The sequence below is a fragment of the Mandrillus leucophaeus genome, unplaced genomic scaffold, assembly GCF_000951045.1.
Source record: "Mandrillus leucophaeus isolate KB7577 unplaced genomic scaffold, Mleu.le_1.0 Scaffold779, whole genome shotgun sequence".
NCBI classification, from domain to species: domain Eukaryota; kingdom Metazoa; phylum Chordata; class Mammalia; order Primates; family Cercopithecidae; genus Mandrillus; species Mandrillus leucophaeus.
The window spans coordinates 293,606-308,036 of record NW_012108463.1 but is presented as its reverse complement, the minus strand read 5'-3'; the positions used below and the strand labels follow the sequence as shown (position 1 = coordinate 308,036).

The 14,431-nt window shown below is 46.5% G+C and overlaps 1 protein-coding gene across 1 annotated transcript in view; it reads left to right on the top strand.

Moving 5' to 3' along the window:
- Positions 1-14,431, top strand: part of SLC7A1 (solute carrier family 7 (cationic amino acid transporter, y+ system), member 1) — an 85,828-nt gene that overhangs the window by 36,990 nt on the left and 34,407 nt on the right. The window contains exon 2 of the mRNA XM_011966849.1: positions 4,071-4,170. The gene's annotated coding sequence lies outside the window, so the exon portion shown is untranslated. The remainder of the gene's footprint in view (positions 1-4,070; positions 4,171-14,431) is intronic.

The window sequence follows — 14,431 nt, the reverse complement described above, 5'->3', positions numbered from 1 at the left end:
TTCACTCACATTCACTCCCCTCTCATTCACGTTCACTCCCCCTCACTCACGTTCTCGCCCCCCTCACTCACGTTCACCCCCCCCACTCGCGTTCACTCCCCCCGACTCGCATTCACTCCCCCACCAGTCACGTTCACCCCCCCACTCGCGTTCACTCCCCCCCACTCATTGACACTCAGGACAACCTCCAGTCCTGCAGCCTTTGTTCGTGGTAAGTGCCCTATAAGGAGGTACCAATTTTTATCTTTTGTATCTTATTCTTGCTGTACCTTTTCTATGTTTCCATTCACAGATACTTACCATTGTGTGACTGTTGCCTACAGTATTCAGTACAGAAACATGCTGTACAGGTTTGTAGCCTAGGAGCCAAGGCTATCCCATGCAGCCTAGGTGTGCAGTAGGCTATCTCACCTAGGTTTCTGTCAGTACACTCTAAGTACACTGCAGGATGTTCACACGAGGATGAAATCACCTAAAGACGCATTTCTCAGAACACATCCCTGTCATTAAGTCATGACACATGACTGTATTACAATATAGCCACATGGTGTCACAATCACACTTTTACAGTCCGCATGTACTCCTGGAAGCCCATCAAGGGTAATGTTGGAATGCTGCTTGCTATATTTTTGAAACAAATGGAATTGAACTCTTTACGTCTGAGGCGTAGCATTGCATTACTCTGCTTTCAACAAAGGAATTTTCAAATCTCAAAAATTACAATAAATTGGTTGGAACATTTTTGGATTAAAGGGAAGTGATGCTAATGAATTTATTTGCTATGCATTCCAGTCCCATTAATCCTGATGAGTTCATCCTGGCTTAACATATGGCATGCCTTTCTTTAGACTTTTAAGTTTAGCGTTAACTGCTTTTATACCACGACAGGAGACTGCGACTGGAGCAAGCGTCACTGCGGCAGGCTGCTGAATTCATGCCTAAGGAGCAGGACAGCAGCATTCCTCCTGTTGAGTGTATATTAAGCTTGGCTGTGTTCATTTCACTGGGCAACCTTTTAAGCACTGGTTCTCAAACTTTAGGGTCTGGAACCCCTCTGACACCCTTAAAGAGTATTGAGGACTCCCAGAAGCTTCGCTTATGTGGGTTGTGTCTATCAACACTTATGAATTGGAAATAAAATGTAGTCTGGGTGCAGTGGCATACCCCTATAATCCCAGCACTTTGGGAGGCTGAGGCAGGTGGATTGCTTGAGCTGAGGAATTTTGAGACCAACCTGGGCAATGTGGCGAAACCCCGTTTCTATGAAAAATACAAAAAATTAGCCAGGCATGGTGGTGCGCACCTGTAGTCCCAGCTACTTGGGAGGCTGACGTGGGAGAATCACTTGAGTCTAGGGAGGTCGAGGCAGCAGTGAGCCAAGATTGTGCCGCTGCATTCTGTCGCCTGGGTGACAGAGTGAGACCCTGTCTTAAAAACAAAAAACAAACAAAAAAAATTAAAATTTAGAACGACTTGAAATAAATGTCTTAATCTACCTAAAATAACAAGGATTAACCCATTTTGTGTTATTATAAGTAACATTTTTATGAAAAGTAACTATTTGCCAGAACAAAAATAATTCAGTGAGAAGAGTGGCATTGTTTTACATGTTTATAAGCCTCTTTAATGTTTAGCTTATGGCAGCTAGATTCATGTATGTGCTTCTGCATTCAGTCAGTTTGGACGTGTTGTTTTAGTTGAAGTATGTAAGGAAAATATGGCTTCACAGGGATGTACCTAGAAAAGGAGGAACACTTTAGTGGCCTTTTCAGGTAATTGTAGATATTCTTTCTTGATACTACATTAAAACTCCACAGGCAATAGTGGGTTCCACTGTGGAATCTGAAGCCATCTCAGTAAGCTCTTTGTTCTAAAATGATGGGTCTATCTTGCACTTCGAATCAGTCTACACATTTATGATTCTGTTTTACTGAATTAATGTTTTACTGAATCATGTAGATCTTCCAAATGCTGGCACATTTCATCATATATTTTTAAAATATCACATTTGTTAACATCCCCCCCAGTGTCATGGAAAAATTCAACTTTTAGGGAGCTGTCCACATCTTGATGACGAATACAAGTTTTCTGAAATTCCCATTTTTTTCTTGAAAGCTCTCAAATTTTATCACTTGAAGCAAATGTTGTCAGTTGTTTCCCCTCTACATTCTGCCCCTTTTCTTCCAGAGTTAACTTTTTAAACTACGAATCCCAATCATGGCCCCTTGGCACCCACCCTGCAGTGGGGCACCAGTATGCTGTGTCCCTGGTGGGCTGTGAGCCTGACTTTATCAACCTTCATTGTTCTCGGTGCTCTCATGGTACATGATAGAGCATCAAGAAAGAGCAGTAATTGACAATTAGGGACACTTGATTATGGACTGTGTCTTTTTTCTTTCTTTTTTTTTTTTATTATACTTTAAGTTCTAGGGTACACGTGCACAATGTGCAGGTTTGTTACATATGTATACATGAGCCATGTTGGTGTGCTGCACCCATTAACTCGTCATTTACATTAGGTATATCTCCTAATGCTATCCCTCCCCTCTCCCCCGACCCCACGACAGGCCCCGGTGTGTGATGTTCCCCACCCTGTGTCCAAGTGTTCTCACTGTTCAATTCCTACCTGTGAGTGAGACCATACGGTGTTTGATTTTCTGTCCTTGCGATAGTTTGCTCAAAATGATGGTTTCCAGCTTCATCCATGTCCCTACAAAGGACATGAACTCATCCTTTTTTATGGCTGCATAGTATTCCATGGTGTATATGTACCACATTTTCTTAATCCTGTGGACTGTGTTTTAAATACTATTGAATTAATGTTCAGTTCCACTGGTGTGATCATGGCATTACAGTTTGGTAACACAATGTAATTCTTAGCAATTACTTACTGACATATTTAGAGGTAGTTGTCATGATAGCTATAGCTTGCTTATCATAATGGTCATAAGGAAAGCATATATTTGTCTAAAGAGGGATAAAGCAAATATGGCAAAATGTTAAATATTGGGAAGTATAGATAAAGAGTAAGCATTCAACTTCTGTAGGTTTGACATTTTCAACATAGAAAGTGAAAAGGAATGAAATATCAATGTAGGATGAAATATCAATGTATGAAAGATGATGCAGGTGGGAATGGAATAAGATTCCAATTGTAGGCAGTCGGTTTGCTGCTAAGTTATACAACTCTAGCTGTTGATGAGCATGTTTATGTGCATTTTTTGTGTAATGATAATCTTATCTGGGTTCACATTAGGTGCAAATCATATTTCAGACAGCTTAATTAAACCTCTTCAGCTCCCGGGCGAGTGCAAGATTCTGTGCAGAGTGTAAATGGTAAGCTTTAGAAAACAAAGGACTTTATATGCCATGCATCTACGAGGTTCTTCCTAGCGCGTCCTCAGGCTGCGTTCATACCAGGTACTCCCAATCACTGGCCAGCACGATTCCATTCCAAGGCAACAAGGTCCTGCTTCCCAGATTTAGGATAACCTTCTGCCCATGCTGAGACTCTTGGTGTTATGGGCAGACGTGTGCTCCGTGCTGCCATGGCAGCTGTTAATAGTACCCACAGAACTCCATCACTAAATGCTCGATTGTACGAATTGGAGTCCAAGTGTTTTCAGAAGACACCAGCTAATGTTTTCTGCCCCTGCTGACCTTGCTGGTCAATACTAGTGTCAGGAGCGGACTCGCTCCCCTTCTTGGCCCCTAACCGGGGCCTCAGAGCTTTTGCATGCCTACGACTATGCCCTAGATTTGTGGAAATTGCCAGTGTGACGCTTTTATATCTTCCTCTTTGAAATATGAGAGTCGATTTCAGAGGTAAAGCGGTGGAATCTCTGGTGTGGAGGGCATCTAGTCTGGCTTCCCATCTTCTCCCTGAATTCCGCTGATGACACCCCCATGGTGGTCCCCTTTGCCGTCAACCCTGTCTTCAGTTGCTGTTAAGGTGGCATGTGTTTCCCACTGCAGGGCTGAGCTGAATCCGTTTTCACTGTACCAGCCACAGACTTGGAGATTCTGGGGTCGAAACTGAACATATCTGATGGCTCTTCCTTGCCTTTCAGGATTCTGAAACCTTCCTCGTATCCCTCCTGACACTTCTTTGCTGCAAGATCGAGGCTGTCCTCTGGTGAGAAGGTGTTGAGGCTTCACGTCGTATTCCAGGTACAGTCTACCTGTCAGCATGACAGCAGCATGCTAGAATATGTTATTCTGTTTTGTGCTAGAATATGTTATTCATTTAGACTGCTGGTTGTCTGTTGACTTTTTAAGTTAACTGTCAACTAAAACCCCCAGGTGTCTTCTTTTTTAGATTCCCAACTGCTGTAATTTTTCAGACTCATGTGGCTAACTGCCCAGACCCATTAACCCAGCAGAAAACAAGCTTGTCTTTTCACTTGAGTGTGTTCCTTAAATTCCTGCATTTCCTTCCAACAGAACTCTTGATATCCTGTGGCTGGCCAGGCCTTCCGTCCCTGAGGCCTGGTCACCAGGGCAGGCTCTGGGGAAGGATCAGCCTGGAGCTGTCCCACGTCATTCCTGGTGCGGACATTGGGCACTGTGTCTTGTGCTCTGTGCGCCACCCAGCTCCTGGGCACTGGCGTGCAGCACAGCGGCTGTGCTGTGTCCTGCTGTGTTTCTCTGTGTGACTCCTGGAGCCTTTGCAATTCTCAAGGTCAAGGGCTGCTTCCAGTTCTCTTCCTACCCCAGAACTTTTCATCTTGCTCCCATTCTTCTGACTCTTCTCCTTACTTCTCTCCCTTTTACTTAGGAATTCTGCTGTAACTCGTTCCTGGTTCAGGTGCTGTAGCCGTCTGCTGTAGGGCAGTGGTGTTTCAGGCTGTTCCTTGCAGCTTGAGAGTTAATTCCAAGTGAGCATAAGAGCCAAGTGGGGCAGGGGGGCAGTCAAGGCTGGCCACTGAGGCTCTGTGTCCCCTATCTTTCTTTAAATACGAGTAGCTTCATTTTTGTCTGATTTTTCTATTTGGGTTTGGCGTAGGATGTAGTTTGGGTGCCGAGACCAGCTCGGTCGGAGACCCTAACCCAGCAGCGCTAGAGGAATTAAAGAAACACACACGGAAATATAGAGTGTGGAATGGGAAATCGGGGCTGACAGCCTTCAGAGCTGAGAGCCCCAAACAGAGATTTATCCACATATTTATTGACTGCAAGCCAGTGATAAGCATTATTTCTATAGATTGTAGATTAACTAAAAGCATTCCTTACGGGAAATACAGGGATGGGTCTGGCTAGTTATCTGCAGCAGGAGCGTGTCCTTAAGGCACAGATCATACATGATAATGTTTGTGGTTTAGGAACACCTTCAAGGGGTTTTCCGTCCTCTGTGGGCCAGGTGTTCCTTGCCCTCATTCCAGTAAACCAACGACCTTCAACGTGGGCGTGATGGCCATCACGAACACAACACAGTGCTGCAGAGATTTGATTTATGGCCAGATTTGGGGGCCTGTTCCCAACATTTGGGAAAAAAAGTTCCGCTATAAAATACTTTAAACTAATTGCTCTGGCCATTTCTCCATTAAACTAAAAATGTTTACTGAGTATGGAGGCTTCATCATTATCATTGCTATTTTATTACAAAAAATAGAGCTAAAACTCTTCAGTTGAGGGAAAGAGTGTGTGTGTGTGTGTGTGTGTGTGTGTGTGTGTGTGTGTAATGACCCTCACCTGACTTGTCTCCCACTCTCTCACATTCTTACAGTCATTTGAGGCCATTCATATAGTTAATTCTGAGACTATGGCTATATTAGGAATGCAGACATACCCAGGCTCAGCAGCCCACACTGAGATCTTAATCAGAAGGACTTCTGGGGGATATAGCCAGTGACCTTTGCCACATGTAAGCAACTTTGAGCAGGCTGCCTTGAAATAAAAAATTAAGCAGGAAGGAGGGGCTGCCCACAAGCTTCAAGCTCCGGGGGAGGATTAGGCTATAAGTAAGCACCTTGTTTATGAGGCTGCTACAGGCTTGTCAATGTCAGAAACAAAGGTGCAGAATTACCAGGTGCACCTTCCCAAAGACAGTGGGTAAAATGAGCTGTCGGCCAGCAGGGAAGTGGGAGGACATTCTGCCCAGGCCAGAAGCCACTGTGTGTTGGGGTGTGTGAGCCTTGAGCACCCTTTTCTTTCCTTCCCTGTTTAGCTGCTTAATTAGTAGAATGACTTGAATTAGAGTGAGTTCATTCTGCATTCTTCCCCCCTCCACCGCCCCAGTCAGATGTGTTTCTGCTGTCTTAACAGACTATTTTAGAACACCTTCCGGTGTTACCTGACACTGGGGCTGGGCGTTGACATCTGAGTGAATAGCCTAAGTCAGAGTCTTCCGCTTCTAGGGCTGGGCAGTGCATTATCAAGGTGTGAGGGGAAGCCCTTGGGTGGTGTTGGGGCACAAGTCCTGAACCCTGTCTGAATTGGGGGAATTTATGGCTTACTGGGCACTGCCATGATGTCACCTTTTCCTGTTGAAGAGAATCAGGCCAGCTGGTAACATAGGTGCCACATCTCCTGGAGGCCTTTTAGTCTTGGCCACGCTTGTTGTTTGGTTTATCACGTTCTGTCTTCTCTCTTCTGTTCTGTTCCCTGCACTTCCTCAGCCTCTGCAAGGAGAGAGGGCACATAGTAGGGGAATAATAGGTAGTTGTTGCATGGGTGGATCATTGTGAACAGTTACTTGCTTGCTTCTTTCTTTCCATAGTGTGCACTCTGAGGGCAGGGACGATGTATGGTCTCATCTTTATAGCTCCCATAACTCCCTACAACCATGGCCCAAGGAAGATCACCCAATTTTTAAAAAACGAAGTAACAGCTATTTAATATATGGCATTTTTCCAGGAGGAGGAAATTACTTTCAAATCATTCAGCCTCCGTTAAATGAAATAGTTTCAGGCAAAGTCGTGGTTATCCCCACCACTGAAGCAATGTATTAAAGAAAGTTGCTGCTCTTGTTCTTAGACCCACAAGGATTCAGTGAGCAAATGAACGCCAGTTCACTCATTATCACACGAGAGTGTTTGGACCATGGTTAGTCTATTTCTCTGGCTTAAAACAACACACATCTTATTTTCTCAATGTTTCTGTGGGCCAGGAATCAGAGCAGGAGTCAGGGCTTAGCTGGGGCCTGTGCTTGGGGTCTCACCGGGCTACAGTCTGGATGCTGGCCTGGGCTTGGTGTTCATCTGGAGGCTTGACTAGGGAGGTGTCCTCTTCCACGTTCCCTCAGGTTGTTGGCTGAATTCATGTTCTCTAGTTGTAGGACGGAGTCGTGGCCTCTTTTTGGCTGACGTGGAGGCTGCTGTCAGCTCTGAGAGGCCACTCGCGGTTCCTAGCAGCTGCCTGCGTCTCCCAGAAGCCACCTGCAGTTGGTTGTCATGTGAGCTTCCCCAGCATGGCTGCTTGCCTCATCAAGCCAGCCCAGCACAGGTCAGCTTTCCTTACTCCTTGGAAGGGGGAGCTGAAAAGTGGTTTCCATCTGCTGTCTATTTTTATAAGAAATTATTTTCTTCCTTGCTTTTTTTCTACATTTGTCCCTGATTTTAAACCTTCTACAGGGTCCCAGCCCAACAGGACCCATTTACCCTTGCAGCCAGCACGGATGCCCTGAGCCATCACTGGCCCTGCTGGCTGGTGGGTGGCTCCGGAGTGCCCAGTCCTACTTTAGGAGCGAGGTGGGTTAAATGGCTTTTTGTGAGCTGCCTTGGAACTTAACTGCAGCTTTGTCTTGTTGTTTGTATAGGAAAATGTGGTCCTGGGTCTCAGATGACTGGCATGTCAGTGAACTTTTAGCAGGCAAGAGGTCCTTATACAGTAGGTTTTTCTGTGGCCATGGGGACTGTAGAGAATATTATTTGGGGCATATGTTAAAATGTCTCTTTTCAGCCTTTAAGAACTCCTTAAAAAACAATAGAAGTGGCTGGGCATGGTCGCTCACAACTGTAATCCCAGGACTTTGAGAGGCTGAGGTGGCTGGATCACTTGGGGTCATTCAAGACCAGCTTGACCAACATGGTGAAACCCCATCTCTACTAAAAATGCAAAAATTAACTGGATGTGGTGATGCACACCTGTAGTCCCAGCTACTCAGAAGGCTGAGGTGGGGATTGCTTGAACCCAGGAGGCGGAGGCTTCAGTGAGCTGAGATGGTGCCCCTGCACACCAGCCTGGGCGACAGAGTGAGACTCTGTCTCAAAAAACAAACAATAGATGTAAGCTGTGCTCTCTTTTTCTCCTGATTCTGTGAAATGTAGAGTCTGACTGTCACAAAGCCATAACCAAAAAAGGAAGAATTTTGATTATGCATGGTCTGGAACATTTGAGTTGAATGTTGGCATATTGAGGGGCTGGCTCCAGGGTCAAGTTGGGGTGGCACTCCAGAGTGACAGTGTGTGGTCATGGTGTTGGTCTGGCGCCTTTGATGAAAGCAATGCAGGTGGCACTGCCAGTGACGGATGATAAAATACGGACCACGTGGTGTGCTGAAAGGGCCGTTCCACCCTTCACCCCCTCTGGCACTCTCATGCGGTGGGAGGGAATGGAGCTGGCTTCCTCCTGGTCCGTGGGCACTGTTTTCTCCCGGTCTTTGATCGTTCAGGCGAGCATGCGGACAATTGGCCATTTGTTTCCAGATACCTGAAAGGAATTGCAGGTAAACTGAATCACATTCTCCTCTCTGCTAGAGGCTATTCACTCAGTGCCCACTAGCACGTCCGCTCCACATAAAGAGAAGGCCTTGTCATTAGAAAAGTACAACCAGTACTTGTTGAAGACTGAAGACAGGCAAGGTGGTCAGCCAGGCCAATAGGCTGTGACATTCTTTTGAGATTAGAAGTCAGATTAAAAGTGTGTTCCTTTTGGAGTGAGTGTCTGAAATTCTGGTCACCAGTGAAACAGTGTGGTTGTGAATGCGGCAGGAAGACCTGCCATAAATGTGGCATTTCCTGGTGGGAATTACTGGTGCATGACATGAACTGCATAGATAATCCCCATGGTAACTACGGGCGTGTGTTTTATGTGTGTGTCAGGGCTCTTTGAGAAAAAACAGGGATCGGGGAACAAAGAGATCAATAGGAAAGGTCACAGCATGTGCTTACGCAAAGGTGTTATATGAGATGGATTAAAATATTGGGCTGTAAGGCGAGCATATTGATTTGCTACCGAAAAGGAGAAGGCTGGACCTCGAGAAGTTGGAAGTCCTCGTGCTCTGTTTTCCCCCCTCCATGTTTCTTACACAGACCAGATTAGTCTGCCCAAGATCATGTTTTGTGGATGCTCTTCCTTTGCTTTAAAACTCTGCGTCTAAATAAAGGTGTAAATCCCTTAGCGGACCACTGAAGACCCCTAAAAGGGCCACCCTGCCCTGCCCCAAGTCACAGATCACAGACCAGCGTGCCAGCCTCGCCCAGTGACTGACATGCCACCTGTTGTCCAGCGGGTATGGGTTTCATCTCCCCAGTGAGGTTGTTACCTGTGGAAACGTAAGAAGGAGTGAACCGCAGAATTCACTTGTGGTCCTTCCAGTGTATAGCTTCTAAACGCGTGCGCCTCACGTTTTAGACAGCCACCAGCTTTTGCATAACCTGTGAACCATGCCTAAGTCTGTTCCTTGGTGCTCACATCAGCTTTTCTGGTAGAGGCTATAGTATGAGAGAGGGTTGCTTTTCAGTCTGACTTTCTACTGATTCAGACTTAGGCCCAGAGAAGTGTCTCAGGACACCGCCACGAGAGTTAAGGACAGGTCTGCCTGTTACACATCTTTGACTCTTGGCTGTTTTTCTAGGTTGAATATTGACAGTTTCATAGGGCTCAATCTAATCCCATATAAAAGACCCTTTAACTAGTTAACATGTGGCTGTCACTTACAGCATTTTGGGGCATCCTGGCGCTGGGGTTGAGGAGTGGGGTACTCGGTGCAGGTAGTGGAGTTTCCTCAGTGTTTTTTGGGTCAGCCCCAGACAAAGTCCTTTGTTTTTACATTTAATTTTGGAAATTTCCAAACATGCACAAATATAAAGGGAAAAGCATAATGAAGCCCCGTGTACCCGCTTATCAGCGTCTCCTAGACAGACTCGAGGTGGGCCTGGCTTGTCCTGGGACCCTCATGCCTTCCTTTGTTCTCCCTCTTTGTTGATTTCATTAAAAGAGATTTTCTTTCCCTTAATTCAGAAGCAGTACATACTCATTATTTAAAAATCGTCGAAATATGGAAGGAACCATTCATAATCTTCTTCTGTCTAGAGACAAATGCTCACTTCCTCCTGCACTACCATTCTTTGTATACACTTATTTTTATGTTTTTGTTTTAAGGACTGCTATATGTTATTCTGACACTTTTTCCCTACTTTTATCAGGGACATCATATCTCCAGCGTAATATGTAATCCATCTGCTTTATCTGCCACTTCCTTCCACATACCCCTTCCAGGCCTCTGCTATCTGTATCCTTTCTACAACTTTCCACTGAAGCCCCGGTTGGGTCCTGCAGCCAAAATTACCCACTTTTCCTCAGTCCCAGATAAAGTTCCTGTTACCTCACAGCCAGCAGGTCTTGGCTAGCAGCTGGCTGGGTGGGAAGTGGATGGATTACATTGATTCACTCCACTGCATTAATAATAATGGGCTTCATTTTTACAGGGGTGTCACATTCAAGAAGAGGTTGTCACTGAACTCATGACTCTTTTATGTTTGTAGGATTTCAGACAGGGTAACAAATAAAGTAAGAATTGTCAGGCAGCAGGGAGAATGAGCTTGGTCAAAGTTGAGTCAATTTGGCACCTGGCAGGCCATAGGGTTTCAGGAATTAGGTGACCTGGGTTCAAATCCTGGCTTCACTATTACGAGTTACGTGACGGCAGGCAATATAATCCGCCAGCTACCTAGCAATTGTGACTTGATTGCTTCCTTGTGAGGATTTAATACAGCAGTACATCTATGCATGTGTGTGACGTGGAGCTGGTGTTGTGTGATGTTGGCTGTTTCTAGCCGGCCCCGCTCACTCTGAGGCTGTTCCTGGGCTGTGCCTCATTGTTCATAGCTTTTCTTTGTCTCCTCTTGAACCAGTGAATTTTCTAGGAGTTCCAAGTTTTTTCACAAAAAAAGTTGCTTGTGATGGTGGGGAGACTGGGGGAGAAGTGAACATTTCCAGGAGTTTATGGATTAAGGTGTTCCCAGGCCTGTGTGTGAATTGGTGGACTGCCTGGGTTTATTAAAGGTTTGTTGAGTGAATCAATGAGTGAGTAGGAAAATACCAGTCTGTGAATGTCCAGTGAAAATTCAGTTAAGTTGGCATGGAATCCTCCGCTTTGCTGTCGTTTGCAATGCTGATTCTCCTTGTGCTTTTTGAAACAGGAAATATTTAGAAGGAGGAAAAGAAAACTAATTTAACTCCCAGGATACCTTAGAGGCTCAGAAAATTGAAGTGCCAGTGTTCTAATCTTGGGGGAGCTTTGTTTAAAACATTTCTTTTTAAATAAATGAACAAATTTGTTTAAAGAACAGATTTCTTCTTGAGATGTGAGAACCGGTTCCATAGCCATTTCCAAGGCCCAGATGCAGTGCACGCAGACGTAAAGCCTGTTGCATGGGAGCTCCTGCTGTGTCGGGCCAGCTCCCTGGTTGGTTCTGGCTCACTGATGCTGCACTTGGGAGGCAGCGGAGAGTCTCCCCGAGGACCTGCCCACAGGGTGTGCAGACTGATGTTTTCTTTCCATGCTGCCCAAGTGTGATGAAAAGGCATGTGTCAGAGGAGCCCTGGCTCCAGTAGGATAGGCTAGGATACCTGTTTTTGTTGTAACACACTTCTGCATGCAGGGTGTGGGCGTCTCTCCCGAGGAAGCACTGCCCTCCCGAGTGATGATGAAAACACGTCGAGAGACACCAACTCTCCACTCATCCTGCTGGCTTCAGGAGGAAACGCTTTTCGGGTGTTCTCTGGATTTTGTGAAGATGTCGTTGATAGCTTTTCCACCGGCTTCTCGTTTTTTAAAGTCAGTCTTTGATTTGGGTAAACAGAATTGGGAGACGTGAGCTGAGTGGAGTGGGTGGTACTCACAGTGCCTGTGGCAAAGATTCCACGAAAGGAAACCCTGGTGATGGGAACCTTGAGCTGATGGGGATTGTCTGCCCTGTGCTTCTGTGAGGCAGAGACAGTGACCAACAGATTGTAATTGGGATTTAAAAGAAAATATTATTATGAGGCAGTAATAGCTACTAATGGGGTGATGCTGATGGTTCTTTGCATTTGAAGAGCAGCGAGCTCTGTTTTCTGGGTGTTTCCTAGTACGTTGCCTCATGTGAGCCTCACAGCACCTTGCAGTGGCAGGACCATCCCATCCCCATTTTACACATGTAGAAACAGAGACCCTGACACTGTGCCTTGTTGAACACAATGCATTTGGGCCTATGGAAACCTGGACAGGAAGAGTGGTGGGGACCTGAGCTGGTCCCCACAGTGGCATGGGGGCGATGTCTGATGGGGGTGAAGGGGGTGGGGAGAGGGCGCAGACAGAGGTTACCTGTCAGGAGACGGGCTTAGAGAGGGCTTCCTAGACAAGATTGTTGCTTTAGATTTTAATCTGTAACTAGCATGTTTTTACATTTATATTCATTTAGAGAAACACATGTATTCCTTGGTGAATGAAACCATTCAGTATTCAGCTAATAAGATCTCCTTTGGTAGAAAGACCCTCACAAGTTGTTGATGGTCATAGTGATGATTACCTGAGACAAAAGTGAGTGTCCCGTTCGCTTCCTGAATTTCAGGTCATTGGTAATTACTGAGTGCTGCGTGTGCTGTGGTCCTGTCAATCCTATTTGGTGCCTGCTAGGTGCCAGGGGCATGGAGGGATGATTGGGATGCAGCCCTTGGCCTGGGGGAGCATCATGAGGGGGCCGAGTTGAGTCAGTGGGAAGAGCTTGCCCCCCCTCTGATGAGGCATGTGTGGTGTCGCCTGTGCCCCCTCCGCCAGGCCACGGTGCCATCTGTGCCCTCTTCTGTATTTTATACCCTCTCCCCACGGCCCTCGCCGCCATGCCATTTCCCAGAATTTGTTGATCCAATTCAGAGGGCAGTCCAAGGCTTTGGAGGCAGTGAGGCTTGAGCCCCAGCTGCACCTTTCATTAGTCAAATGCCCTTGGGGACGTTCCTTGGGAGAATGCTATAGAAGTTGTTTTATTTGTGGTGGGGCCGGACATCATTACTTAAAAAAAAAATCTCGCCAGATGATTGTATTGTGCAACCAATGTTGAGAATTACTGAGTTGTAATCAAGCCTGCAACTTCTTGTCTCTAGAATGCAAGGTATTGCCCACCTGATAAGGGGCGAAAAGATGAAGTAAACTATGTAAAGGACTTTCATTTGGCCAGTGCCCCAGGATGTTAGGTGTTTTCAGTCATTACTGTTGTTTTCTCATTGAAAACGTGACATGTCATTCTAGACGACACAGCAAATGATGGAAAAGAAGAAAATAACAACAAAAACATACCTATAATCTGAGTTAATATTTTAGGATTTTACAGCCACATATGTACTCATTGGGATTATATTATGTTCTTTTGGACTTGATGTTTTCTCATGACATTAAAAGTTGAAAACGGTTTACTGACTGCAAACCATTTCAGCAACAGACTCACGCTGTAAAGATCTCACTGGGCTCCTTCCTGGGACAGCATTGTCCACTTTCGGCCTGTGGGCTGTTAGTTTATTTGTTTGGGCCTCTTCACGGTGTGAGTGGTAGGACCCGGCGCTCCTTAGTTGCTTTTACCTGGCTGAAGCCCGATGCTGTGCGTGTGGTCTCTGCCATGCCTGCTTTGGGGCCTCTGTTGGCAGTTGTTCCTTGGCTGGGCAACTTCCCCACTGTGCCTGGAAGCTGTTCTGCAGTTGGTGGCTGCTCAGCCCAGGGAATGGCACCTGCGGTAGAGCCTCGTGTCGTCTCCTCCCCGCATGACCCCCACTCACCCACTCCATCCTCCTGTGGAACCTCTGATCCCTGCCTCCTCCCCACCCCTCTCCCTCCTCCTGCGGAACCTCTGATCCCTGCCTCCTCCCCACCTCTCTCCCTCCTCCTGTGGAACCTCTGATTCCTGCCTCCTCCCCATCCCCTCCCTCCTCCTGTGGAACCTCTGATTCCTGCCTCCTCCCACCCTGTCCCTCCTCCTGTGGAACCTCTGATCCCTGCCTCCTCCCCACCCCTCTCCCTCCTCCTGTGGAACCTCTGATCCCTGCCTCCTCCCACACTCCTCCCTCCTCCTGTGGAACCTCTGATCCCTGCCTCCTCCCACACTCCTCTCCGTGTAATATTGCCTTTGCTGTAAGACTTAGAGTGGTGGGCTGTAAACCTTGTCTATGGGACCTCAGAGGTCCCTGGGAACTTCTGCCACCAGCCCTGTTGAGTCAGTAGGCAGAAGCCGTGGCGGGG